Source organism: Equus caballus, chromosome 6 (genome assembly GCF_041296265.1).
Source record: "Equus caballus isolate H_3958 breed thoroughbred chromosome 6, TB-T2T, whole genome shotgun sequence".
Taxonomy (NCBI): Eukaryota; Metazoa; Chordata; class Mammalia; order Perissodactyla; family Equidae; genus Equus; species Equus caballus.
In genome coordinates, this window is record NC_091689.1 from 76,279,466 (window position 1) to 76,299,532 (window position 20,067).

Genomic DNA, 20,067 nt, shown 5'->3' on the forward strand with positions numbered 1-20,067 from the left:
ATGGGTGGCATGGGAAAATATGATGGCCAGGAAGCAGTATAAGTTGACTTGAGTTTAGGGGTCAAGAATTTGAAGTGAGACCAATAAGCATGGGAAGATACACAGGATAGATTAGGAACAGAAGAAGAGTTATATTTAACCAGTCTTATGATGGCCAAGGTATAGAGGGTATGTACAAATCGTGAAATTTGAGCTAGGTTAAAAAGGTGGTAAAATAGGAAGGAAATGAGGGATAAAAGGCAAGTAGAGACAAAGGATTGTTGAATTGGGGTATTAGGAAGTAAACTGAGGATAAGAGTTTATAACCAGAGAAAGACGCGTGGACTCGAGATTATGGCAAGGCTGCAATTATTAGTTATAATATAGTCTTGAAGGAACAAAGGGATGTGTCTGAGGAAGGATACAGAACAAGATCACTGAAGGAAAGGAGGTCAAGGAACCAAGTGGCTAGAGTAGTAGAAGGATCATTCAGGTGGATATCAAAATCTTTAAGAATTATGGCAGAAGTCATGTTGGAAGAAGCAGAAGTGAGCCAGGAGCTAAAACATTCAAAAAATAAGAGCATATTCAACAAAAAGTCCAAAGTAAATGAGTTGATGAACCTTTGGGCTATAAAGATAAGGTATTCCTCATTAGGAATGGGAACCTGCTTTTGCCTTTTACAGAGTGTTAATGACCACACTAGAAAAACAGATAATTCAACAATCAAGTTAAAAAGGAATCTATTAAGTAGTGGGTAAATCACCGTGACATCTTTAAGGCTGGATCACGCCTTTCCACTCTGTTGAAGGAGTTCTTCAGAAAAGAACCCATACAACTAATGCACTTCGACTGTCTCTGAAAGGAGAGTTAGCTGCCATAATTTATTTAGATTTACTTTGAAAGTATTTGACCTTAAAAAATACCTTACACAGAGCACACAAGAACAGAGAAATTATGAAATCAATACAATGCTCAAAAACTGAATAAGCAGTTACCTCTAAAAATAAACTAATATTTTTTAAATATGGGAGCAGGAGGAATGATAAGGAAGGAAATGATTGAGCCGTTTAATGAGATTATTTCCTCCCAGAGTATTCTAACTACTGTAAGTCAGCAGGGAAATGTGTAGGTTTCAGAGAATTGTTCCAATCATTCTGAACATTGATTAAATCTGTTCAAACGTAAGGAGACTATTAAGGAAAACATACATTTCCAGGGGTGACCATTTAGCTAAATGATGGCATTTTGATTTAGCAGCAAACACAAAATATTCCCAGTTAGATTTTAAATTATACTCACAAATTATAATCTTTCACAAAGATAAGTAGATGAAACACCAGAAAAAAAGTAAATGTATCTGTTTAATCTTTGCCTCCCCCAAAAAAGAAAACTACAAAGCTCTTATAGGCAATCTAGTTTCAGTGAATGTATCAAAATTAAAAGTAAATGAAAACTAGAGATGCTTTTCAAGGTAGCTGTGTGTCATGACTGAATATTTACTATGTGATAGACGCTGGGGAAACAAAAATGAGTAGGAGACACATCCCTGCCTTCAAGTCATCCACAAACTAGAGGGAAAGACATGCACATAAACAAAATATGTATGTGCAATATACATGTATATGCCAAATACTAGGGGACCAAAAAGGAGGGTGAGCACATCTTTCCGAGTCAGAGGAGGGCCACAGGTGATGTGAACTGGGCCTTGAGGACTTGAGGATTGAGTTGGAGTTCAGACTGAAGGAAGCCTATGTGTGTCTGTGTGCTGGGAGAGCGAGGTATTGGGAAAAGAGAAGCTCACTCAGAGGGAAATGCATCAGTAAAACTTAGAGGAATGAGAACGCACAGGACATTTAGTTAATTGCAAAGAGAGAGGTGTGGCTTATGAGGAGAAACAATGGATGACAAACTTGTAAAATGAAATTGGAAATGTAGCCTTGGAAGTAATTTATTTTTAAGACAGTTAAGTAGTCTGTTAGACTAAGTAGACTGTTTATCCTTACTCCTGTTAAGTAGTTATTTGCCAAAGTGTGTTCCATAGAATATCAGTTCTATAGAATGTTGTCGGACATTACGTGAAAAGACAGCATGTTTGATTGAACAAGGTTAAGCAAAATTTAAAAGATTTATTTACTCTAGACTTCTCTGCACTTCTTAATATACTACTACACATTGTGAATCTCAGGAAGAAAATAAATAAACAGTTTTACAAACTAATTTAACCAGAGAACACCCCTCCCCCTTTTTAGGAGCATAGTAGAAAACTAATGTTCTGTGGGAATGAAAAATGCTACTGGGGCAATAAAGAAATCACTGCAAAATAAATTGGTTTCCCATATATGACATCATATATCTACTCCTCCACCCAATAAACATTTATTTAGTATCTTCTTCATGCTATACCTAATAGTGCATAAAAGCACACAAGCCTTATAAATTCAAATTATGGTCATATGAATAAAAGTAATATTAGATTCTTACTGGATTAATCTGAACAAAACAAAAATGAACTTGGATTCTTACCGTAAAGGCTCCAAGTTCATCACAGTGTCGTAGTAGTTAGGAGTGGAGACTCAGAAGCTTAACTGCCTGGATTTAAATCCTAGCTACCCCACTTTCTAGCTGTGTGACCTTGGGCAAATTACTTACCCAATCTGTGCTGCATTTTTCTCCCCTCTAAAATGGGAATTGTAACGGTATCTAATACAGAAGTTGTTCTGATGATTAGATAAATTGAGTAAGTTAATATTTACAAAGTGCTTAGAACAGTGCTTGGCATATAGTAAGCATAATATGTTTTTTTAAGTCAATAAAATAAATATGCTAGGGTCAGACAAAGTTTTTCTTCCCTTTCCCAAAGTATTTTATTGCACATTTACTCTGGAAAATGTTTGTAATAAGTCAGTAGGCTATTTAGAGACTGGTGAAAATGTGATAACATAAAGCCATTTGGGCTCTTCCCTTAAGTAGGAAACTTTACTAAACATCCATCTTTACCCTAGGAGCGAGCCATGGTCTGCTCGCTCTCATCATTTTCTCTGCACACCTGGTTAAAAAAGTCAGGATACAAAAATGGAACAGCAGGATGAAGGAACACACTTAATTGCTAGTTTCTTCTTTATACTTCTTCCAATTTTTCAAATTGTCCAAAATCAGTATCTACTATTTTTATAGTTAGAAAAAAATGTTATTTTGAAAAGTCAGCTTTCAAACTAGAGTTAGAACAAAGATGAATACAATACGGTGACTTTTCTCCTTCCCAATCCAAAAACAGTAACCAGAGATAACTGGGAGGGGAAGGCAGGATTCAGAATTATGTTTCAAATTACAAATAGTTGTGAATTTACCAAAGAAATTCTAAGTCTTAATATACTAAAAAAATTCATGAACATTAATATATTTTAAAGAAAACAACATGATCCACACTGAAATCATAGCTGCTTGACAATTCAGGTCACTCTACCTTCTTTACAGAATTAAAAAAAAAAAAGGTTTTCAGAGTTACCTTAAAATTAAAATTGTAAGAAAGAGTTTAAGAACTTAAATTTTGACGATTAAAACTGAGAAGTCTTCTCATAGACATTTCATAATAATAAAGTCTAAAAGGCTTTTTTTCCCTTCAGATTGAATAAAAGCATATTCCCCATTTCAGTAAACGCTGACTGATCATTCTGATTCTCAGGTCAAAAATCTTAATCATTTCCCTCACATCCCACATCCAATTGCGCAGTGTATCCTCTCCACTCCCCTTCAATATTTATCCAGAATCTGAGCACTTACCCCCTCTACCCACAACCACCTGGGGCCAAGCCACCATCCTAATTGGTCTCCCTGCTACCGTCCTTCCCTTCAGTCAACGCTCAAAACAGCATCCAAAAGAGTGATCCCGTTACAACATAACTCACATGAGTGCCACTTCTCTGTCCAAAACCCTCAGCAGTTTTCCATCTTATTTGAAGTATAAGCTAACGTCCTAGCCAAGCCTTCCATGACCCGGTTCATGTCACCCGTCTGATCTCATTGTGCCTTGCCCTGTTCCATTTCAGTCTCTCCGGCATCCTTACTGTTTCTAGAACAATCCAGTCAGGCCTTTGCACATGCTGTTCTTTCCGCTTGCAATGTTCTTCCTACAGATGTCCACATGGCTCACCCCTCGCCTCTTTCAGCACTTTGCTCAAATGTCACCTTATCAATAAGGTTTTCCCTGACCACCTCTTTTAAACTTGCAAACCACCAGACACACATATTTCCTATCATCCTTCCCAGAATTTTCTCTACGTAGCACTTAACACCATCTAACACCCCCATATATTTTCCTTATTTATATCACTGAATCTCCTCAATAGAATGAAACCATCATGAGGACAGAATTTTTTTCTGTGTTTGGTTCTCTGATATATTCCCAGAGGCTAGAACAGTGCTTAGCACAAAATAGCTGCTCAATAAATACTTAGTGGATGTTAAATGAAAGTGGAGGTGTTGAGTAGGCTTTTGAATATATACTCTTGGAATTTGGAGAGAGGCCTGAGCTGGAGATATAATTTTAAGAGTCATCAGTGAAGATAGCATCAAAAATAAAGAGACTGGGTAGAGTCAGAAAAAAAAAAAAAAAAGAAACTTTCAAGAGAACTCATTTTCACAATATCCACTGGAAAATCATAATGATAAAAATAATACACTTTTTGCAAATGTCTAAGTAGCAAAATTTACAAAAATGAAGGCGATTAGAAAGATACAAAATATGTAACTAATTGTTAGAGTCTGAGTCAATACTTTTTAATTGCTTCCCAATTGCATTTTGCTTTATTTCATAGTCAAGGTTATCTTGTCTTCTTAGTAAATGAAGGACATGTTTCTCATCCTTGTTTACCATCTGATCTTAAACAACAACCACAGAACACTAATAAGGGAATGAAACATACGTAACGTGTTCCTAAAGAATTCCCATTCTGGTCTTCATCTTCTGTGACCACGTAATTGTACTGGTGACCGGCAGGACATGTGGGAATTAAAAGTACTATACTTGGAAGTAAGTGGAGATTACAAGTCTCTCTCCAATAATTTGAAACTTATTCTGAAGCTTCTTCAAAATAGAAATGTGGAGCCCAAGGTCAGACAACATTTTACTAAGAAGCGGCCATTAGAATGCAGAACAGTTGCCTCAAAGACTCTGCTGTCTGCATTTTCTGGAAACAGATGCGAAAAGTGGGGAAAGTATCATAAAATCACCTCCACCACTGCTTGGGAATTTGTGTTAATTGTATGGATGAAGTTTCAGCCCATTGTCCTTCTTAAAAAATATCGCTCATCAATCCTCGCCATTGGTTTCAACAGGATGCAGACAGAGTCGGGCTGGAAGATGCTCAGCTGCAGAGTAATCTAAAAGCTTTTGCAAACACCTTTAATGCATATTCACAATCACCACTTTCTAAAACGTAATATTTCATCACCTACTATATTTAAATTTCTAAAATCTGCATTATATATTTCAAGGATGTTTAAATCAAAGTGAAAGTATTGGAAAAGCCTACATAATTTAACAAGTAACATGTAATAGAGGGTGCTGAGTCAGCAGATGACAGGCAATCAACAGGCCAACCTCCACTGTAGGAAATCTGCAAATAACTGCAGACTTAAAGGCATGAAGATGAAGAAGCTGAGAAAGAAATTAAAATTTTATAAAGGAAATAGACAAGGGAAATCAAATGAAGGAAAAAAAGTATAAAGGCAAGAAAGTTGAAAACATAAAAACAACCTGAACAGTAAGTAAAAGAAAATCAAGTAAATGAAATGCCTTCAAGATCTAAATAAGCTAAAAAGAAATTGATATTATTCAACCATTGCACAAGACTCACATTTTTAAAAATGGAAATTATTATAATTGAGGTGGGGGCGTGAAGCACAAGAATTCTGGAATATTGTGGAAACTAATATTAAATAGGCCATCGTTGTGAGTTTTTCTTAGTCTTCTTTCCAATAAAATCTCTAGAGCCTTCTCTTCTCCATCACACCTCTCTAGCACTCCTCACTGCATCCAGCATTATAACCACAAATCTACCTTCCTCGACACAACACACCGATTTTCCTGGAAGAGAGGTGTGCAAAGAACGGAAGTCAAGAACATGACAAAATTTGAGCACCTTCTGGTTGGCCCATTCTAAGTCATATTTAACCCATATTGAACACTAGCATTATAGAGTCATAGACTCTCAAGATCAGAAGAGATTTTAAAGGGCTCCCAGTCCAACCAAGCACCCGTTCTCAATTCCCCGTGTAACACTCCTGCCAAGCAGCTAGGTTATTTTTACTGAAACATGTTGATGGATAGAGAATCCACCATCTTCCAGAATGACCCATTTCATCACAACCCAAACATCACTTCAGCCTGTTATGTATTCCATTCTTATGTCGCTCAAACTAAACATTTTACCTGAGACATTTACTGATAAGAAAACATAAAAACACAAAAGTGACTGAGGCCTACCCCACAGAGACTCTCATTTACTGATATGATTGGGGGATCCCTGAGAATCAGTATATTTTCAAAGCTCCCCAGATGATTCTAACATGCAGCCAGGATGGAGAAACACTGCCCCAAATTAAGTTCTCTCCACACCACAGCAGGGTTACTATTAGAAAATGTCACGTGATCCATCTCCTTAAAACTTCCATCTATTAGTCTCAGTTTGACTCCTTGATGAATTTACAATAGAATAAGGGACATTATAACATTCAGCGTGTGCAAGATTTGAATTCAGACAGACTCAGCCCAACCACTTCCTAAGTGAGGGCCCCCAGCCAAGTTGTCTGTCCTGAATCTCAGCTTCCACATCTGTAAAAAGAGGATAATAATAACGAATGGGGTTTGAGGGAGATAACACATTCCACATGGCCATCACAGTGCTATCATGTCCCTCTGAGCCTTCTCTAGGGAAATGTGGTGGACAGAGCCTAGGGTGGCCCCATGATTCGCACTCCTTGGTGTTCACATCCTGCATAATGCTCTCCCCTTGAGTGTATGTGGGACCTGTGACTTGCTTCTAATCTACAGAATATGGCAAAGATGAGGATATTTTCCAGATATAAGTAAGGTCTCAAATAAGTTTATTTTGACTTAACCAAAGGGAAGACTATACTAGGTGGGCCTGACTTAATCAGGGGAAAGCCCTTAAAAGACTGGACTCTCCCTGAAGCTGGAGATCCCAAGCAGGAGAGATGCTCCTGTGGGCTTGATGAAGTCAGGGTCATGATACAGAAGCTCACATGGAAGGTACTGGGGATGGCCTCAAGGAAGTGCAGGTGGCCTCCAGGGCCTCCAGCCAACAGCAAACAATGGGGAAAACTCAGAGCTCCCAGTCATAGAGCTTCAACGAAATGAATGTTGCCAACAACCCAAGTGAACTCAGAAGCAGATTCTCTCTCAGCCAATCCTCTAGACGAAAATGCAGCCTGTGAGGCCCCAAGCAGAGGGCCAGTTAAACTGTGCCCAGACTCCTGAGCCACAGGAACTTTGAGACAATTAATAGTGTGTTGTTTTGAGCCACTGAGTTTGTGAAAATTGGTTTGCAGCAGTAGAAAAGTAATACCGTTGTTGTTTGAACGTTTCAAGTCCTTTGTGGGTCCTGGTCACTCTACCCAAAACACTTCCACTTTAGCTAAACTTCCTTTAAAGTGTGGCTTCCAAAAGTGGATGCAACCATCATAGTAAAAATTTATTCAGGTAGAAATCATCAATGGATGCTAAATCTTGGACGGCAGTAGTGGTAGAATTTAATGAGAAACAAGATATTTACAATTAAATTTGACCATGCCCTGTTATATATCTTAAGGTACAGATCCTCTCTGTTGTGCTAGTCTCACATTTAGAGTAAAGAGAAAAGGGTGCTCTTGTTCTTAAATTATTTTGCTAATGAGCATCTTGGTCCATTTGGAGAGTAACCCAAAGCTTGCAAAATATGTTTTGGGAGAATTTCATAAAGTCATAAAAATTTCAATTGTATTTTACATTGATCTATTATAGTTTGTATTAATCACTTGTCCTGCACAATGACCTCACTAGCCTTGGGTTAATTTGGCATACTCATGTGCAAGTGTGTGGGTGTAGACACAGACGTGTGTGTAGATTCTCTTGCCAATCAGAAAACCTCAGAACCCTAGTTCTTTTTCATATTTGCACAGGCAAAGTAGATTTAAAAGTACCTTTAACCAATTCATATCCAAACATATCATGAAGCCTCATTCTTCCACCCTTGTTCGCAAACAGTTTTATGTCAGGCTATGTGAATGATCTATCTTTAGCTTCCAAAAGGAGGCTTTCTATTAAAAGCCTTCGTAAGGTAGCATGCAGAGGAGATTAAGAGCCCCCCTCCTATGACGGACACTACCGAACAGTCATTCATTGCTTCTCTTTCCTCCTTGCAGGCAGTCCCTGATTCCCAATGTAAAAGCTGTTAAGACCACAAATATAGTTTTCCACCTTCCTCATTGAGGGTATATGCATACAACCCCAAAGGGACCTGACAAAGACAGTCAACATGCTGAGAATGACAGAGGAAAAAAATAGAAAGAGCTTGAGTCCTCGATGAATTAGCCAGCCCTTCAACTACTCTGTTGCCAGGTCTCTTCAAACATGAGAAAATAAATGCTCCGTGTAAGCCACCTTGGGGGTATTCAGTTACCTGTAGCCACAAACATCCTAAATGATACACCTGCCTATCTCTAAGAATTTTTGAACCTTGCTAAGCCTCAGTTTTTTCAGCAATAGAAAAAGGAAATATGGAAACACAGTCTTTGCGGATGATCAGGTTAAGATGAGGTAAATAGGTTCTGGTACCACGTCCCATGTGTGGGCGTGTCCCCATACCAACAAGCAAGTTTCAGGACACCAGCTGGATGTCCTACAATTCAACTCAGTCCTGACACTATCTACCTAGGGATTGCATAAGATTCTACAGGTTAAGGGTTCAGTCCTGAAAGACTGCCCCGCCCCACCCCAGTCCCCCTCCCCCTACCTTCAGACGCCAGTCACAACTCCAGATTGTTACCTGTGCTTCTGACCGACTGGCTATAAATCAAAGGTTCCCAAGATCCTCTCCTCGGTTTAATTTGCTAGAGTGGCTCAAACAACTCAAAGAAATATTTTATTTACCAGATCACCAGTTTATTATAAAAAGATATAACTCAGGAAGAGCCAGATGGAAGAGATGCATAGGGCAAGGCATGAGGAACGGGCGTGGAGCTTCCATGCCCTCTCCAGGTGAGACAGGCTCCCACTATCTTCCTGTGTTCACCAACCCGGAAGCACTCTGACCCCTTTGGAGTTATTATAGAGGCTTTATTAAACAGGCATGATTAGTTAACTCATTAGCCATCCGTTACTGAGTCAATCTCCAGCCCCTCTCCCCTCCCTGGACTGAAAGCTCCAACCCTCCAATCACATGGCCAGCTCCACTGGCAACCATCCGCCATCCTCAGGTGCTTTCTAAAATTCACCTCATTAACCGAACAAAAGACACCTTTAGTGCTCTTATCACTTAGGAAATTCCTAGGGTTTTCAGAGCTCTGTGCTAGAAATCAGGACAAAGACCAAATATGTTTCTTATTGTAAATCAGAATCTCACGCGAGGTCGTTAGGGTGGGCTCTAATCCAATATGACTGTATCCTTATACAAAGAAGAAACTTGGACACAGAGACACACACAGGAAAAAACGCCATGGGAACATGAAGGTAGAGATCAGGATGATGCATCCACAAGCCGAGGAACACAGAGATGGCCAGCAAAGCAGCGGAAGCTAGGTGAGAGGCTTGGAACAGCCCTCGGAAGAAACCAACTCGGCCAGCACCTTGGTTTTAGACTTCTGGCCTCCAGAACTATGAGACAATCAATTTCTGTTGATATCCAGTTTGTGGTACTTTGTTACAGCAGCCCTAGAGAACTAATACATAATGCAATGTCAAAAATAAACCCAAATTCCAAAAGAAACCAAATACCCCCCCAAAAGAGAGTGTTCACATTTTTTATAGTCATGCAATCATAAGCTGATGTTTATTTTCTGGATAATTGATGGTAGTATAGTAGAAAAAAATAATTTTCAAAATAAAGTCTTTACATATGGATTGACCTTAGGTCAGAAACTTTAGAGCTTCTCAAAAGAAAGAGGAATATTCTACAGAGAAAGAAAACAGAATAATTTGGAGGATATGTATTTTAATAGAATCTAAGGAGAATTTTCAAATATACAGATGGAACAGAACAATAAAGAGGGTTAAGAGACAAGTGCACTTTCTTAATAAAATGATGAAATCACAAATGTTAGAATAGATTAAGAAGATAATAATGAGTGAGTAGAGAAACCATTTGGACGTATCTTTTAAATTCTTATTCTTTACAAAGAAATATAAATTGCTATATTTGCATTTTCAATCATTACTTTTTAAGTCTTTCAGTTCCTCGAGATTTCTTACTAAAGAATTGTCAGTAAAAAGAGGTGGAAGAAAATGTTTTGTATTGAATTTGAATACATTATTCATTTAATTACAGCCTTCAGATAACAAAGGTTTCCTAATGTAGTCTCACCTAAAATTAATAGATATATATTCAATGAATCCAAATGTTTAATGAGCTACAAAGTTTATTAACATTCCATTTCATTTATTTTTTAGTTTTATTAAAGCTCATCTATTCCCCACAGGTTTGTGATGCACATATCACATAAGAAAAAGGCAAAATTAAATTTACATTCTTATGTAGCAGAATTTCCTATAAGCAAATGAATACCAACATGGCTACATGATTTCAGAACTGCCAGATTTAAAAGCGAAGATTAAAGTTTTTATTTGCTTTTAATTAATCTTTTATTTATACATAGAGTGCAAACAAGTGCAAAAGTTACCAACAGATCTATAGAATGAGATTTTACATGAAAATGGGTATAATTTCTGAAAAATCATACACTAAAAGTAGACAGTAGCCCTACCGCTCAAATAAGTACCTCCCTCAGCTGTTGAGTGATGGCAGAAATTACTGAAGTGATTAATTTCTGTAAAAAGATAAATATTCTTTAAGGGGTAACACTTAAAGCTATTCTCACTGAAAATTTTTGCCATCCCAAACTAAAGGCAAATTTTTATAGATAGAGATGGGAACTTGGGGAGGAGGAAAGAAGCACCTAAGATGCAGGCTGGAAGCACCCACACCAACATTTGTCAGTTCCCTTATTTTATTCATATCTATTCAAGATTCTGTTTTTCCGAATGAACATCATCTTCTCATGTAAACCATGATATGGAAATCAGAGATCCAGATACCAGATACACTTAGGCAAACCAGGGTCTAATCCAAATTCATTTGCAAACATTTATTGAGTATCTACTATTCACAAGATTCTGAGCTAGATTTTATGGGAGATTCAAATCTAAGAAAGACATAGTGGCCAAGTTCTCAGAAGCTTTCAGTCCGGCTAGAGTATAAAATAAGTTTAAAATTCACTAACTATATAGGCAATATAACATGATGGTAAGAACACAGACCCATGAGTTAGATTGGTTTGAACTGTGGCTCCAACTTACAAGTCATGCAATGTCTCTCTGCTTCAGTTTCTCAGCTGTGCAATGGGAAAGAGCCGTTACAAAGACTAACTGAGTTAAATGTATGTAAAGCACTTGGAATAGTTCAAGCAATAATTATGAGGTAAGGGTCATTTGAGGAAACTCAAAGTGCTAATGGAATTCAAGGGAGGGCAAGATGGCACTGGATGGAAAAATCAGGAATGATTTTTCTAAGATAGATAAAATAAAGCAGACAATATTAGTGACTCCCTCTCCCCCATCATACACACAAGAACTCATCTACCATTTCAGAAAGTACTTCTGTCATTCTGTTGCCTGACAGGCTCACTTCGCGGGTGGATAGTACTGTAACTTATTCTTTTCCTTTTGTTTGCTCATTCTCCTTGGTCACAATGAGAACAACTTGCACTAAAACTGTCATTTTATAACAAAAATATGTCAACATTCCACACACAGTCTTTGCAAAAATGTCAGGATGAATTTTTATGATGCGAATGTCATGAATATCCTTCCACATTCATTTATTTTTAATATATGAAGAAGTTCGCTCTTGTCTGCTAAGGGAAGAGAGAACACGAGACTAATTTGGTTCGTATCACGGTATTGATTTTTCAGGATGGCATAGATATTGGTGTGGTTGGAATTCAACCAAATAATCCAGAACAATCAAAAATAACTTATCATGCTTACACAAAGTAAAATATTAATACCTCTTCAAATGTTTGTACACCATATAGAACTTATTTTAAAATGTTTTTAAAACTACACTACAATATAAACTATATAAACTTTTAAAATATTAACTTCTTCAGTTTTCTTTTAACTTAGAGAAGTAGGTATTGTGTGTTGAATTGTGTTCCCAGAAAGATATGTCATAGTGCTAACTCCCACTCCCATACCTGGAAATGAGACCTTATTTGGAAATAGGGTCTTCGCAGATATAATCAAGCTATGACGTCATGCTGTATTAAGGTAGGCCCTGATCAAATGACTGGTATCCTTATAAAAAGAGGGAAATTTGGACACAGAGACAGAGCAGACACACATAGAGAAGAAGTCCATGTAATGATGGAGACGAGATTGAAGTGTGCAGCTGCAAGCTACGGAACACCAAGGACTGCCAGCACACAGCAGAAGCAGGAAGAGGCCAGGAAAGATTCTTCCCCAGAGCCTTGGAGGCAGCACGGCCCTACTGAAACCTTGATTTCAGACTTCTAGCCTCCAGAACTGTGATAGGATAAATTTTGGTTGTTTTAAGACACCTGGTTTGTGGTACTTTGCTATGGTAGCCCTAGGAAATTAACACAGTAGGTCAACTCATTCATTCGGCAACACTTATTGACTCTGCTATGTGCTGGCATGCACCTAGTGCTGGGGATGCTGGGTGAGCAAGTGTGACAAAATCCCAGTTCTCAGGAGCTTATGTTCTTGCAGAGAGGACAAACATTCAACGAACAAAATGTACTATCTTTCGTTAAATTCAATCGCCAACATCCTATCCAAAGTACCTCTCTCAAGTCATTCTCTAACAGTAGTTTGTTTAATTTTCTTTATAATCTTCATCACTATATGAAATTGTCTTCTTTGTTTTATCCTATGATCGTTGTCAGTCCCCTCTCATTTCATTCCCAGCTTTTAGAGGAGTATGTGGCATTGTAAACATCCAATAATTGTTAAATGAATGAATGAATGAATAAAAAAGGTATAGGATAGCAGAGTGCTTATTAAGGAGGTGTGACCTTTTCTAAAGATCAAAACAGGCTTCCCTGTGGAAATGATATTTGGGCAGAGTAATAAATAGGAGTTAACTGCTCACTAGGGACTAATGGAAATTAATTTGAAGAATAGACAGTAAAGAGTATTTTAAGCAAAGAAAATAGCACTGATGGAAGCCTTAAGGCAGGAAAGAATAGAGCACACTTCAGAAATTCATAGGTCAAGGTGGCTCAGGCCCAAAGAGTGAAGGAGAGGCTACATCGAGGCAAGTCTGGTGAAGCAGGGAGTGACCAGATCCTAGAGGGCACTGAAGCCAGCTTAAGCATTTTGACCTTATCCTAGTAAACAACAGAAAATCTTTGCAGGGTTTTCAGAAGCAGAGTGAATGATCATATTTGCCTTTTAAAAGTTTCTCTCTGGCTCCTGGTTATGGTTGGAAGCAGACAAGAGAGAACATGGAGGGACGAGTTACGGGCTATTACAGCAGTCTGGATAAGACATAAGGGTGGCTTAGAGCAGGAAGCTAGCTATGAAGGAATAGACAGATTCAAAGGTTGCATAAGTAGTTAAAAAAAACAGACAGAAGATTGTGATGGATTAGATGTGAAGGATAAGGACAAGGTTTCTGGCTCATGCTGCTGGGTGAACGGGGTATCATTCTTTCTAATAAGGAAGTAGAAGATAATCGGGTAGCAGAGGACGGGTAAAAGAGTTTAGTTTTGACCATGTTGAGTTTCCAATGACACATCCATATGCAGATACTGAGTAGACAGCATCACAGATGAGTCTGGATCTTGGCAGAGAGGGTTGGGCAGAGACATCCTGTAAGGAATCATGGACCTAGAGATGGTAATTGGCAACTGTATTCAGAGAGAAGAGAAGAAGGTCTTGGATTATGTCTTGAGAAACTAAAGCAATTGTATATATCTTTAATTTCTTTACAATCTAGAGGACTTTTTATTTTTGTGAACATAATCTCTCCATTGCCTAGTTTGCTTTTAAAAAAAATTTAAACACACTGAAAAACATCAAATCTGTTGCAGTCAAATGCTCTACCACTGAGCTATATCCACTAAACATCAAATATTCGGAATCTTATTCTTAACAATGAGATCCTAAATGTGACTCAAAGGGGATTATAAATTTAATTTGCTTTAATGTATGTATCAACGGTAAATTTATAGCAATTAAACCTCTTGACATTTATTCTGTACATTTGTAAATTCCAAGTAAGTTTTGGATAAATATTCTTCATAGAAGAAATTACCTTGGTGCTTGCTTTGGCAGCACATATACTAAAATTGGAACAATACAGAGAAGATTAGCAGGGCCCCTGCTCAAGGATGACATGCAAATTTGTGAAGTATTCCATATTTTAAAAAAAAGAAAGAAAAAGAAAAAAATCAACTTGCCTTGCTATATTCAAGCTTCCTATATAAATATCTTCATACAAATTCAAACCCAAGACAAGTTATTGTCACCAGATTGAATTCTCATTCCTTTCTCAACTTTGAACTAGTTTTTCATTTTCTGATATGCCTTTGGATTATTGAGTACTTCCTGACTAGAAGAGAGGTAAGAGAGCAACGACTTAACACCATGACTAATACACAAAACCAACCTCAGGTCATAAGAGCGTGAAAACACAGGCAGGAGGTGATAACATGGACAGACTGTTCTTTCCAGAAACTGCTTTGGAAATGGGCAATATTATGGAATGTTTATGGAATCTAATTTCCACTTAATTCAGAGAAAAAATTGCCAATTTTAAGATGTCTTCTTATTATTTACAAAACAAAAGCTTATTTCTAACCAACCCATCTTTGAAGTGTCTTGCATCTTAAAATTTATTTATTCTGTTCCCTTCCATCATCCTTGAATCAAAATTGATCATAAAGTTATAAACACAGTCTCCTCGATTCTCCTTACTTGTTATATAACTAAGCTATCAGTGTTGATCATATAGAGTGATAGGAATTTCAGAACTATAAGCCTCTTTAGAAATCATTTGGTTCAATTTTATTTTCATAGGTGAGGAAACAGAAGCTTAAAGACATTAACTGACTTCCCCCAAAACACACATTAATGGTTTTCCTTTTCAACAGTTTACTACCAATGTTACTACCACTTAACTCATCTTTTCATATTTTGGAGGGAAAAACTGTGCTGAGCTAAACTATCTATCATTATACACAAGTTTTATCCCACTATAAGTAAGCTGCTCTTTAATAGTAGACATAAATCAACTATTATCTTTCAAAGGTTACTAGCATTCCGTATTATATAATAAAAGTCTCAGGAAAGAATACAGAGCATTTCAGTTCCAGCTCTCCTTCTCTGTTGTATCATGAGGTCATATTTGGAATGTTCTTTTACTCCAGTGTAAAGTAAACTGCGTATTTCCATGAGGACTTTTACTGTACTCTTCCTTAATTCATAATATGAAGGGGAGTATTAAGAGGAATTTACAAATCTGTAACTCCTCATCACAAAAATAGGGATTTGACTCCTACTGTTCCAGAAATCTCACTGAATAAAAAAGGTTCATAAATGCTGAATTTCGTAAAAATAGATTACAAATATATTTTTCATCTTCTCTTGGAGTTTACCTTGATTCCTTCTCATTTCTCAAAGTGACCTTTGGAAATACTGCAATCTTCAATTCACGAGCAGAGAAAGACACCCATTCCTGCCTCAACGAAGTAATTTTAGAAATTACAATAATAGGGCATCACTATGAACAGTAATAGGGCATCACTATGAACAGTAACAGGGCATCACTATGAACAGTAACAGGGCATCACTATGAACAGTAATAGGGCATCACTATGAACAGTAATAGGGCATCACTATGAACACAATGGAGGGAAAGGAAATTTTTAGCTAAGTATAACTCATATCCACAATTTCAGGATATACATTTATATAACAGGAGAATTAGGTATATATTTAATTCTTTCTCACGTTCTCATTGCAAAATTGAATAAAATCCAAACTCCTTACTAAGTCCTAGAAGACCTGTCACCATCTCAACATTGCCCAATTCCAGCCTCATCTCAGACCACTTCCTCACTCACTACCCATCCACCATCTGTCCCTTGAAAATGACGACATACAGCCAAACGCAAGACCTTTGCTTTAGCTTTTCTCAATGCCTGGACTATTCTTACCCTTGATCTTCACATAGCAGGGTAGCCTTCCCTGACCATCCTGTCTATGCACACACGTGCCCACCTCAGGTCTCTCCTATTACCCTGCAGGGCATTTGTTACTATCTAAAATCATTGTTATTTTATAAGTTTATAATCCACCTTTCCCCAATAGACTATAAACTACATGAGGAAAGGGATTTTAATCCTAATTTACTCTTTGGTCCCCAGGCACATAGATCAGTGCCAAGCACGTAGCTGACGCTCAACTAATAGGCATTAAATGAACGTAAAGTTGATATTGGTCTAATGCTATTTATACCTGTCATTCACTCAACTACATTTATTGTATACTCTGTGTAAGATAACTTACTGGGTATTATCTAACAGTAAAATTTTCAAGTAGAGTTTTCCAAATTCCTAAGATCAGAAGGAAAATCAAATCCTAAAATTATAAAAGGTTAATGTTGACCTTGAACTTAGAGATGATCTAGAGCAGCTTCTTTGTCTTACACAGGTGGGAACTAAGAGACAGGGACAATAGTGTCCTGCCCAAGGTAACACGTTTTCACTGTTTCTAAAAAAGAAGTTGCTAAGTCAGACTCTCAATGGAATAGCTATAACACTAACATATGAAGTTTATTTCCCACCAATGAAGTACAATTTCTATTATAACTATATTATAAACATTATTACCATGACTACTACCACCACTTCTACCAGATTCTGGGGTAGATGTGAGATAGCACTTTGTTTCCTAAATGTGTGAATGACTACGCCTAAAACACACCAAATCCTTTAAACACCAAACAGATCAATCAGTCACCAAATACATAAATTCCATCAACTCTTTATCAATTGACAGACTATAGCCTGCTCAAACCAGCTGACAATAAAAATCAAGGACTACAGCCCAAAATGGTTGAATCAGTAGTACCATAAAAGATATAATCCCACACCAAGGCAAACACATTGAATTGATTATTTCATTTTGTGTGTAAGTTAAGGCTTGCAGTACGTCACACAGTGCCTCTAACAGAGGGGTCAATAAATACTGAATTGAATATGTTACAGATACTAAGTAACCGTCAGATGGCAGCTGGACAGATGGATGAAAGAAAGAATGGTTCAATTCATGAAAACTTCTATCACCAGGTTTGTGCTATTCTGCTTCGTATCTCTCGTCGTCCTTGGTACAGTGCTATGCACAGCCCAGATGATCCTTCTGGCAACATTCAGGGAATCAAAGAATCCTTAGTGTTAGCGTTAATTTGGGGTTAGAAGAAGAGTTAAGAATTTATTTCTCTATGAAGACTTCACTTAACCAAAATCCATCTCTTCCAAATGACCATCTAGCTCCTTTTTAAAGATATTCACAGCTGTGCCTCCTTTAATAACTTTCAGGTACTTAGCAACAGAATATGTGGAAAATCTTCCCTAATAAATAACACAGAAAGCCCTTCAGTTGCCGCTGTAGTTTTAAAAACTGATTTCTTTTAAGAATATAACAATATTTTGGGTTAGAAACCTTTCATCTTTTGACTATGTCTGTTAGGAGGCAATGAATTTGGTGGGCTTAAGTACCTTTAAAATTAATACAGTCAGGGTCCACCCAGTAGAACCCGGTTGGCTTGCACTTTGTACCAGGACAAAGTGAGATACGGTAAAGTCGGGGAGGAAGCAACAGGTTCCTTTTCACCCCATGGCCCTCCTCTCATCACCATCCTGTGAAAAGTCTGGAACCCCCTTGAGATGGTCTGCTTGTTGCCTGTATCATGATAACCTGACAAATCCCCTTTGCAAAAGCCCCTACTGTGCCCTAAAAAGACAGCGCAGTTAGAAAGCTTAAGCTATTCCTTACACCTTTAGAACATAACATTTCACATTAAATTGATAGCCGTCACCAACAACTACAGGGCATGACAGCTACATACACCATACAGGTGAGTGGTTAAACGTTGCACACACAATGTAGGTAAACAGTTAACGTGGTTAACGGGCTCTGCAGCCCCCTGAACTTGCATTCAGGTCCCAGCCCCCACTCACCAGATGCCTGCTCTTGGAACCTTCTCCAATTGCTCTAAGCCTCAGTATTTTCACCTGTGAAAGCAGAATAATTGCACCTGTTTCTTAGCACTATTGCGTGAATTAAATAAATGCCTGATGTGTCTGACAAGTAGTGGGCCTTCAAGCACAGTAATTAGTAGTGGCAGTAATGAGAGCATAAATGGCTTAAATACTTCAAACACCAACTAAAAGCACAAACATATCTGCTCATGTGCATTCAGTGATTTGAAAGTTAACCATGGCGGTTCCACCCACTCACCACTACAAAATCCAAATAGAAGGAAATGGAGAAAAGTGAACCACAACCTGTCTTCTCTGTTGCAAGTTTTCTAATTAGCACGTTAACTAATTCACTCCTTACAAATGTGCAATTCGTAAACAGAAACTGTTGTCTTAGACATTGATAAGTGATTTTAAAAATGTAAATGCATTACAAACTCATTGTAATTAGACAGAATTAAGAATTGCACACAATTTGTTTTCTCTTTATGCTGGACTTTTTTTTATTTTACAAATTCATGATTCTAACAAGGACACTATGTTAAGGCATTAATTAAAATCTGTAGTATCTTGGATGGATATGCAATTTTCATTAAGTGAACCCAGTATGGTCAAAGTGAATCTCAAAAATAATTCACTCCCCAAATACTTTAAACCTAAGTCTTCTGAACATATTTTTAGCAATAATGTTTGTTTTGTTTTGCGTTGTTTTACTTTTCAGATTTAGTGGATCATAAGAAAGTAACAGTGAAGTTTTGCTTTCTTGGGTAGATCCAATTGACATTGTGTTTTGCACGTAAGCGGGCTCAGAATCATTATAAACTGATTCAACTGCAAATTTATTTGCAAATTTGGAGAAGTCAACTTCAAAACAATGAAACTAAAAAATATCTAGTATAAAGGTAAGGATGCGATTAAACACCAAAATATTAAGTGAAAAGAAATCAACCCTATATCTCAGATGCTTTTCTACATGAGGATAAACAAAAAAATACCCAATTAAATGACTTACTCATTTCAAACACCCAAACTACAACGAGTACTAAAGAACAAAAACATTTTATCCATAAAGCTTTAAAAAATAATTCCTAATTCATATTTGAGCTAGACTATGTTTAACAATTTTTCTTTTTCTTGGTAAATAATTATTTAAAGAAAAAATAGTGCAAAAAATCCACCCTATTCTATGCCATTTTGGGGAATTAGTCATTGTGCACTAATTCTTGTTATTCTCTATTCTACGGCTATTTCTCTGGGCCTCTCTAAAATCACACAATAAATTTGGCCTTGACTGTGACAGTCTTTCTTTCTTACTTACATATCACCTTTATATGTAAAGAAACAGGGGGAGAGGGAGAGTCTTTAAAAAGTAAAACCCTGTTCTGGGGACTCCAAATCATCAGAAGAACTACAGCGCCACCTTGTGGAAGAAACTATCGAGTGAAATGCTTTGATTCCATTAGGAAAGAAATGTGATTGAATATCTTAGCCATCAACTCTAGTTTCTTTTAATGATATATAACTTTTAAATGTTTTAATCTGGAATGTCTGTCAAACAGCAAAGGCTGCTATTACTTTAGGGGA

General features: G+C 37.3%; 1 protein-coding gene and 1 non-coding gene across 5 annotated transcripts in view; one reads left to right on the plus strand and one right to left on the minus strand.

Moving 5' to 3' along the window:
- NELL2 (neural EGFL like 2) overlaps positions 1-20,067 on the minus strand; it is a 362,368-nt gene that overhangs the window by 333,366 nt on the left and 8,935 nt on the right. The window lies entirely within an intron of this gene.
- Positions 14,539-14,645, plus strand: LOC111774068 (U6 spliceosomal RNA). The gene has a single exon (XR_002808912.1). It is a non-coding gene; the product is annotated as a U6 spliceosomal RNA (small nuclear RNA).